Below are 10,597 nucleotides of genomic sequence, written 5' to 3' on the forward strand. Positions count from 1 at the left end.
TCATGGAATATCTGCCCATTCCTTGTAAAAGGCATGAGAATTTACTAAATAGCACGAGCATGGTTTTCCAGACTGTTCTTGTGCACCCTTTCATGCACCGATTTTTGAACTTGAATTATGTGCATTAATGCCTAGAAAATGCACATAATCCCCTAAATATGGTAAATGAACCCAAAAAAGTGCCAAATTTGAACACAATGATCTGCAGGGGGTATGTTCATCATAGAAAAAACAACTCATGGATAAAGGACAAAGGAAATTTGGATTCCCCTTAAATTTTGGTGATTTCCCCCTCAAAACCATGAAACTTCCTCGATGATGGTTCGATTTATGAAAGGCGTGCATGACGACATAAGGCAAACACCCTCAAATTTTCACCAGGGCACATTGAAGCCATACCATGGCACCACGCCAGGCTTTATGTTTTCCAAGCATGTATTTCATTTTTCTATAGTTGATAACCCAGTAAACAACGCGTTTGTGGTTGACTATTGCCACACATTTCCTTGAAATCTCGCCAATTCCTTGTAAAATGCATGAGAATTTACTAAATAGCACGAGCATTGTTTTCCAAACCGTTCTTGTGCACCTTTTCATGCATCAATTGTTCGAATTTGAATTATGTGGATTAATGCCTAAAAAATGCACATAATCCCCTAAATATGGTAAATGAGTCTGGAAAAATGCCGAATTTGAACACGTTGCATTGGAGGGGGTATGTTGATCATTGGAAAAAAACTGAATGACAAACTAGGACGAAAATTTGGATTCCCCTTCAATCTTAGTGATTTCCCCCTCGAAACCATGAAACTTCCTCGGTGATGGTTCCATTTATGAAGGGCGTGCATGACGACATAAACCAAACCTTGTCAGCTTTTTACCAGGGCACAGTGAGGCCATACCATGGCACCATGTCGGGTGTCATGTTTGTCAAGCACGCATTTCATTTTTCTATAGTTGATAACCCAGTAAACGACGCGTTTTCGGTTGAATATTGCCACATATTCCCTTGGAATATCTGCCCATTCCTTATAAAAGGCATGAGAATTTACTAAACACCATGAGCCTGGTTTTCCACTCCGTTCTTGTGCACCTTTTCATGCACCGATTGTTTGAATTTGAATTATGTGGATTAATGCCTAGAAAATGCACATAATCCCCTAAATATGGTAAATGAGCCCGGAAAAATGCCAAATTTAAACACGTTGCATTGGAGGGGGTATGTTGATGGTAGAAAAAAACTAAATGACAAACTAGGGAGGAAATTTGGATTCCCGACCCCTTCAATCTTGGTGATTTCCCCCTCGAAACCATGAAACTTCCTAGGTGATGGTTCGATTTATGAAGGGCATGCATGACGACATAAGCCAAACCTTCTCAAATTTTTACCAGGGCACGGTGAGGCCATACCATGGCACCATGCTAGCCGTCATGTTTTTCAAGCATGCATTTCATTTTTTTGCAGTTGAAAAACCAATAAACGATGCGTTTGTGGTTGACTATTGCCACACATTTCCGTGAAATATCTGCCCATTCCTTGTAAAAGGCATGATAATTTACTAAATAGCACGAGCATGGTTTTCCATACCGTTCTCATGCACCTTTTCATGCACCGATTGTTTGAATTTGAATTATGTGCACTAATGCCTAGAAAATGCACATAATCCCCTAAATATGGTAAATGAACCCGGAAAAGTGCCAAATTTGAACACGGTGATTTGCAGGGTTTATGTTCATCATAGAAAAAAACTCATGGACAGAGGACAAAGTAAATTTGGATTCCCCATCAATCTCGGTCATTTACTATCACACACGATTCAGCTCCATTGCCTCTGTGAACCGTGTGTGTTGACCCACACATGCAAAAGGAAAAAGAAAACCCTCGCCCACTTCGTCCCCACCCACTCGCTGCAGAATCCTTCGCAACTCCGCACCTCATCAACTTCTATCACGGTGGCCACCGTAAGCTTGACGGCTGTCATCGGTGGGCGGAGGTCATGCTCCAAACAACATGGGATTTCAGGCCTACCGCTTGCCGCCGCCTATCTGCACCAACTTGCACCAACATTCTAGACTCTGGCCTATTTGGGTTTTCTGCAGGATTGGGCCGGGGAATTTTCTCATGGAGAAGGTAATCAATTTAGCAAAATATTTACTCGTCTCTTATTGCAGTCTGTTCATCACTGATAATCAACCGGCGGAAATTGTCGTGGATTCATTTGTCTTCTAGCTGATTCGAGGGTTTTCATTCATGCGTCCACAGTGCGAGCACAAATCGGGGAAGTGTGGTCGCGGCCAGTCAGAAACAAAGTTCTATCTCACCATTCCGGATGACTTCGGGGAGCGCTCGGTATGTTCAATCTCACCCTACCACGGTCGTTATGGCCTAAATTTGTGAACATATACCGTCTTTTGCTACATTTGGATAAAAGGTACAGTGCCACATGCAGCCTAGATGTCGAAGGCGATTTTTCCCTATATTAGGCAAATTTATGATGTATTATTCATTCAGTTACTCTCATATTTGCGTCAAATCTTTGTTACATTCAAGATTGTTTGGGTTATGCCTTTGAATATCTTCACCTATGCCACCAGTCAAAAACTCCTATCATCATACTCAAGCTTGATTTTGAAAAGGCTTTTGACAAGATTGAATATAAGGCCACTATAACTATGTTAAGGGCTAAAGGATTTGGACCTAGATGGATAAACTGGGTGACAAATATACTATACTCCGCCTCTACCTCTGTACTACTTAATGGAGTAGCAGAGCAGGTAAGAAAATTATATGCAAAAGAGGGGTCAGACAAGGTGATCCACACTCCCCTCTACTATATATTGCTGCTGACTTGCTGCAATCAGTTGTAAATGCTGCTTGGACAAATGGAGAGCTTTCTCTACCCATCAATCATGTATATGGCCAAGACTACCCAATCATCCAATATGCAGATGACACCTTAATGATTATGGTAGCTAATGAAGATCAGCTTATTCATCTGAAATATCTACTCCATCTTTTCAGGCTATCTACTGGTCTTTTTGTCAATTTCAGCAAATCCTACATGATCCCTATTAATATTGATCAACAATAAGTCTCTATGTTAGCAAACACTTTTTGATGCAAGGTTGAAAGCCTTCCTTTTACTTACTTGGGACTCCCCATGGGCACCACCAAACCTACTGTCCAAGATCTTATTCCCGTGATCTCCAAAATTGATAAGAGATTGTCTGGAGTGGCTATATTCATGAACCATTCTGATACGTCTCCAACGTATCTACTTTTCCTAACGATTTTCCTCTTGTTTTGGACTCTAATTTGCATGATTTGAATGAAACTAACCCCAGTCCGACGCTGTTTTTAGCAGAACTACCATGGTGATGTTTTTGTGCAGAAATTAAAGTTCTCGGAATGGAACGAAACTTTGCGAGGAATTTTTATATCAATAAAGAGAATTTCTGGACCCAAGATCCACCGGAGGGGGGCACCTGGGTGGGCACAACCCACCAGGGCGCCCCCCTCCTGGCGCGCCCAGGTGGGTTGTCCCCACCTAGTGGGCCCGCAGACCCTGAAACCGACGCTCTAAAATCCCATATTTCAAGGAAAAAATCAGGGAGAAAGAATTATCGCGATCCACGAGACGGAGCCGCCGTCACCTCCTGTTCTTCATCGGGAGGCTAGATCTGGAGTCCATTTGGGGCTCCGGAGAGGGGGATCTTCGTTCTTGGTCATCACCAACCCTTCTCCATCGCCAATTCCATGATGCTCCCCACCGGGAGTGAGTAATTCCTTCATAGGCTCACTGGTCGGTGAGGAGTTGGATGAGATTCATCATGTAATCTAGTTAGTTTTGTTAGGGCTTGATCCCTAGTATCCACTATGTTTTGAGATTGATGTTGCTATGACTTTGCCATGCTTAATGCTTGTCACTTTGGGCACGGGTGCCATGATTTCAGATTTGAACCGTTTATGTTATCACCATTATATCCATGTTCTAGATCCGATCTTGCAAGCTATAGTCACCTACTACGTGTTATGATCCGGCAACCCCGGAGTGACAATAGTCGGGACCACTCCCGGTGATGACCGTAGTTTGAGGAGTTCATGTATTCACCATGTGTTAATGCTTTGTTTTGGTTCTCTATTAAAAGGAGACCTTAATATCCCTTAGTTTCCAATTGGACCCCGCTGCCATGAGGGGGTAGGACAAAAGATGTCATGCAAGTTCTTTCCATAAGCACGTATGACTATTTACGGAATACATGCCTACATTATATTGATGAACTGGAGGTAGTGCCGTATCGCCCTAGGTTATAACTGTCTCATGATGAATATCACCCAACAAGTCATCAATCCAATGCCTACAATTTTATTATATTGTTCTTGCTAAGTTACTATTGCTATCATTACTGTTGCACTTGTTACAAAACTACTGCTATCACTATTACCATTACTATTGCAGCTGTCACTACTATCAAAACTATGATATTACTTTTGCTACTGATCACGCTGCTGTAGATAACTAATCTCCAGGTGTGGTTGAATTGACAATTCAGCTGCTAATATACCTTCAAATATTCTTTGGCTCCCCTTGGGTCGAATCTATAAATTTGGGTTGAATACTCTACCCTCGAAAACTGTTGCGATCCCCTATACTTGTGGGATATCAAGACCTTTTTATGGAGCCGTTGCCGGGGAGTGTCGGTGTACAAAAGAAGGGGCGCACCTTTGTACCCCTTTACCTGTGCACGGACAGTCGGAGCCGCGCCCACGGCCGCACCAAGCAGAACAGGGGAGGTGAAACGAGGTGAAACCGAAGCCCAAGACAGCCAGAGCAACGCCAAGGCCGAGACCACAAAGCGCAGAGGGACGAAGCAGGTTCCCCTGGCAAGACCCTTGCCAGGGCAGCCTCCGCGGCCCCGGCAAGGCCCTTGCCGGGGCGGCTCGTCCAACACCAGCAGAGCGCACCACCCTTGAGTCCAGGGCTCGGGAGGCACCTCCATGGTGGCATGCAGATCTTTGTGAAGACAAGGAATATTAAAGATCAGATGAGGATTAAAAGACAACGATCCTCGGCAAGATCCTTGCCAAGGAGAGCCACAAGACCCCCGGCAAGATCCTTGCCGGGGACGACAGCACGCCACGGCGAGGCCCTTGCCGGGCTACCCGGCAAGGCCCTCACCAAGGGCGCCAGCAGGGCCACTTCCAGGCCCACACTAGCCAAGTCTCCACCGCCGTTCGCATGCAGCTGCCAGCCCAACCAGCTGGGCAGGCACCTGCGTGGCAACATGCAGCTTCCAGGCCAACTCAGCAAACGCCTGCGTGGCGGCATGCAGATCTTCGCGAAGACTTTACCACCGCGCCACCTCAGCTGCCTGCCTGCCTAAATGGCACCACATGCATCGCTGGCCAGGGCGCGTGTCGAAGCAAGGAGGAGCGGCGACGGACGGGATGGGCCTCGTTCCCGTCCCCGATAAAGTAAGGGGACACCTAAGCGATGCATTAAATGCGTCTTGTCCTGTAATACGAGCGATAAGCTCGTAGCACTATACGCCTTTCCACCTCCTGTGTGCCACTGTGGCAGCCCCTTTCGACTATAAAAGGAGGCCCATGGCGTACTGGAGGAGGATTGGGCTCTTGGGATCGGTCCAGCGGCCACCATAGCTAGTTGGAAGGCTCAAGAACACTCAATACATCCACCAAAGCAGGACTAGGATTTTACGCATCCTCGCGGCTTGAACTTGCGTAAATGATCCTTGTGCTGATTACTAATCCTGCTCTTCTTGCAACCCTGTGCCCCGGCAACCGTAGTAGGGATTCTTGTGATTCCATAGGTGTCGTTTCCCACCGACATCTTTGGCGCGCCAGGTAGGGGGCGCAATTGTGAGAATCTGGTCTAGTAGTTAGCCTAACGTTCTTCATCACCATGGCTCCCAAGAAGAAGACGGCCACGACGATCGGCTCGTCGGGGGCCGAACGACCCGTGCCAGTACGGGCGAGCAGCGGCCCGGTCGCGGACAGAACCCGAGCCACGGTTCGCGAGCACCAACATCGCACTGGCAGTCAGAGCCTGGCGAGCGGCGCCGTTCACGCGCCAGGCAACGGGCCGCACACCACCAAGTCTAAAGATGGGGTTGGGCCCCCCGCAGGCGGTGCAGGGCCCTCCAAGAGTGTCGTTGTGCCACCCACGGGCGGCGCAGCAACCTCCAAGACGCCCATGCCGGCGACCACTGCGCGCTCTTCCCATGGTGTGCGCGACGAGCAGCGTCACCATGGCGGTGACCCTGGGCACCGCCGTGGGAAGAGCCCTGTGTGTCGTTCGCGGGATGAAGGAGTTCAGCATGCCCGCCGAAGTGCTGGCGAAAATGGCGCGCAGACGCTGGGACCCACTATGGACGACCCAGCACCGGGGGGCTCCGGCGGCCTACCTTACGAGGTGGGCTGCCCGACCTGTACCCGCGAGCTGCGGCAGTTCTAGTGGCCATCCCACCGCACGTTCAAGCCCGACGTCGGCAAGAAGTACACTGGCAAGACCCATCCGTCCGAGTTCCTCTGCATCTACACCATCGCGATGCAGGCTGCCGGAGCTCGCGACGACAAGGTTCTTGACAATTATTTCCCGCTGGCACTGAAGCCCAATGTTATGTCTTGGTTGATGCACTTGCCGGCGGATTCCATTTCTTCTTGGTCGGATCTGTGCCATGAGTTCGTTGGCGCCTTCACAGGAGGCCACCAAGCTCATGGCCAGGCCAACGATCTGCATATCATTCCCCAGAAGGAAGCGAAAACCCTGCGCAAGTACATCCAGAGGTTCATCCAGGTGCAGTACAACATCCCCGACGTTCATCCCGCCACTGTGATTAGTGTGTTCCATCAGAACGTGCGCAACCGCAAGATGCGCGAAGAGCTGGCGATGACCAAGGTTAAGGATGTGGACGAACTCTATGTTCTGGCCGATAGATGCGCCCGGGCTGAAGAGGGAAGGAAGTACCCCGGCGAAGACGCCGGCGCCGAAACCGACTCTACCGACGAAGACGCCGCCGCCCCGACGAAGAAGGGCCGGTGTCGCAACAAGAAACGCAAGGGCAAAGCCGTACTTGCCGTTGAAGGATCTGACGACACCGGCGCTGCCAAGAAGGTCAAGGCAGACGGCCCCGGGAAGGAGATTGCCGGGTGCGCCGCCTGCCGGGCCTTAGCAGCTGCCGACAAGCCAGGGGGCTCCGGCAAGCAGTACTGCAAGATCCACCGCACCAAGGGCCACGACCTCCAGAACTGTCGGCAAGTCGAGCTACTTGCTGAAAAGCAAAAGGCCGAGTATGAGAGGTGGACCAGGAGAAAGGTCAGGACGGTGCCGAGGGATCCGGCAAGAAGCATGGCGGCCAAGGAAGCCGCCCCGGCAAGGACAACCAGCAAGAGAGGCCCGCCCGGGGCCGTGACAAGAAGCAAGAAGACGATGATCACGACGAGGACAACGAGTCCGGTGAGCAAGAGTTCCAGAAGGCTACGGAGGCCATGTGCGTCGACGGTGGAACCTCGCTGCATACTTCTCACCGCCGGCTCAAGTAGTGGGCGCGTGAGATTACAGCAGCGGAGCCGTCATTCGACGCTTAGAAGCCGTTGAAGTGGTCCAGCACGCCCCTCATCTTTGATGCCGAGGACCACCCTGACCGCACAACCGCGGTCGGGTGTTTGCCATTGTTGGTCTCACCAACGATACGCAACCTCAAGGTGAACAAGATGTTGGCGACGGTGGGGCCGGCCTGAACTTGATCTCGCCCGTCGTGATCAAAAGGCTGCAAATTCCTGATGGAGACCTCGAGGAAACGGGCACGTTTCAAGGGGTCAATCCGGGGAGGAGCCAGCCGAAGGGGAAGGTCACACTGCCCGTGACGTTTGGAGGAGAGTTGAACTACAGGACGGAGAGGATCATCTTCGACGTGGCCGAGATCCCTTTGCCCTACAACGGGATCCTCGGCCGCCCGGCACTAGCCAAGTTCATGGCGGCGTCACACTATGCCTACAACATGCTAAAGATGCCCGGGCCGTTGACCATCATCTTCGTCCCCTCCGACAAGAAGGACGCGCTGATTTGCGCCGACCAACTCTATCGGGAAGCAGTTGCAGCAGCTACCGTTAAGGCACTTGCTCCTGCCGCTGAAGGCCCGGGAGGGAAGAAGAAGCCCGGCAAGACCTCTCACACCCACTCCGGCAAGCACACCTCCTCGGAGTATTGCGCTACCGTCGAGGACGTGCTAGAGAGCTCTACCGGCAAGAGCAAGAAATCCAGAGCCGAGCCACCGTAGACCAAGAAGGTGTCCGTCAGGGAGGATGGCACGGGAGGGGCCTTCACCATAGGCTCCACCCTCGACAGCAAATAGGAAGGCGCGCCCGTCACCTTCCTACGGGCGAATGTCGACGTGTTTGCATGGCAAGCATCCGACATCCCTGGTGTTCCCAGGGAGTTGATTGAGCACCACCTAGCTGTCTGCTATCATGCGCGGCCCGTCAAGCAAAAGGTCAGAAAGTAGGCTCTGGAGAGGCAGGAGTTCATCACAGAGGAGATCAGGAAGTTGGAAGCAGCAAGTTTGGTGAGAGGGGTGCTGCACCCGACGTGGTTGGCCAATCTGGTAGTGGTGCGCAAGGCAAATGGGAAGTGGAGGCTGTGTATTGACTACACAGACATCAATAAGGCTTGTCCTAAGGACCCCTTCCCGTTGCCGCGCATCGACCAGATTGTTGACTCCACGGCCGGGTGTGATCTGTTGTCATTCCTCGACGCCTACTCGGGCTACCACCAAATCTTCATGACAAGAGAGGATGAAGAGAAGACATCATTCATCAGCCCATGTGGTACGTATTGCTTTCTATGGATGCCTTTCGGGTTGAAGAGTGCTGGCTCGACGTTGGCAAGAGCAGTCCAAATTGGTTTTGAACCCCAGCTCCATAGAAATATGGAAGCATACATGGATGACATAGTGGTCAAAACCAAGGACGGGGCAACTCTTGTGCAAGATCTGGAAGAGACATTTGCCAACCTGTGCAAGATCAACCTTAAGTTAAACCCTGAGAAGTGTGTCTTCGGTGTTCTGTCCGGCAAGCTTCTCGGATTCTTCGTGTCGCAGCGCGGGATCGAGGCAAACCCAGACAAAATCAAGGCTATTGAACAGATTGAGGCACCCAAGCGGATCAAAGATGTGCGTTGGCTCACCGGCTGCGTTGCCGCCATGAGCCAATTCATCTCCAAGTCCACCGAGCACACCCTTCCCTTTTTCAAAATCTTGAAGAAGGCAGGCCCGGTGGAGTGGACCCTAGAAGCCGAGGCAGCGTTGTAGGATCTGAAGAAATACCTTTCCTCCACGCCAATACTGGTTGCGCCTAAACCACAAGAGCCGTTGCTGCTGTATCTGGCGGTGACGAATCAAGTGGTCAGCGCTGCACTCGTGGCATAGAGGGAGGTCGATGAGGAGGCAGTGGCGACGGCAGAACCAGCGGATGGCGAGCCAAAGATTTCCCCGGCAGGGCGTGGTGCCAGCAAGGCAAGGCCCCCGACAGAGTCTGATGCCACCAAGGCAGTGCCCGCGCAGTCAAGTGAGGTGGTGCAGAAGAAGAAAATGATGCAGCACCCGGTTTACTTTGTCAGCTCCCTCTTGCAGGGGGCTAGGTCAAGGTACTCCGGTGTGCAGAAATTGCTCTTCGGCCTCCTTATGGCCTCGTGGAAGCTGCGTCATTACTTCCAAGCCCACCAGATCACTATTGTCACCCGCCTCCCATTGCAACGGATACTGCATAACCCAGATACGACCGGAAGGATTGTCGAATGGGCCCTGGAGTTGTCAAGTTTTGGGTTGAAGTTTGAAAGTACCTTGACAATCCAGAGCAGAGTCTTGGCGGAGTTCATTGCAGAATGGACCTCAACGCCCAACGAAGAAATCCAGGAGACCGCTCTCCTCGGCAAGGAAGCAGACCATGACTGGATCATGTACTTTGATGGGGCTTTCTCGCTGCAAGGTGCCGGTGCCGGTGTGCTGCTTGTCGCACCCACCGGGGAGCACCTCAAGTATGTGATCCAGATGCACTTTCCCAGGGAGATGTCCACAAACAACACTGCTGAGTACGAGGGGCTGCTTGCCAATCTCAGAATCGCGGCAGACCTCGGGGTGAAGAAGCTCATCGTCAGGCAAGTCAAAAAGGATTACCAGAGCCCATTGATGGAGGCCTACGTAGATGAAGTGTGGAAGCTGGAGGAGCGCTTTGACGGTATCGAAGCAGAGCACGTTCCCCGAGCGGAGAATGACATCGCCGATTACCTGTCGAAGCGTGCCGCATTCAAGCTACCTGTGGAACCAGGTACCTTTTTGCTCCGGTTAACTCAGCCATCCGTTGAACCGTCAATGGGGCACAACAAGTGGAGGAAATCAGTTCCCGGCAAGTACCTTCCCGCCGATCCACCCTGGGATTGCCAGCAAGGATGTTGCCGTGCACACTGAGCCTGCCAAAGAGCAACTAGCTCCGGTAGGGCGTCAAGCCCTGGCCATGGAGACAACCGCTCCCATGGCAGAAGAGATGCCTTTGGTCCTTGCCGCCGAGACCCAGACTCCA

Source organism: Aegilops tauschii, chromosome 6 (assembly GCF_002575655.3).
Source record: "Aegilops tauschii subsp. strangulata cultivar AL8/78 chromosome 6, Aet v6.0, whole genome shotgun sequence".
NCBI lineage: Eukaryota > Viridiplantae > Streptophyta > Magnoliopsida > Poales > Poaceae > Aegilops > Aegilops tauschii.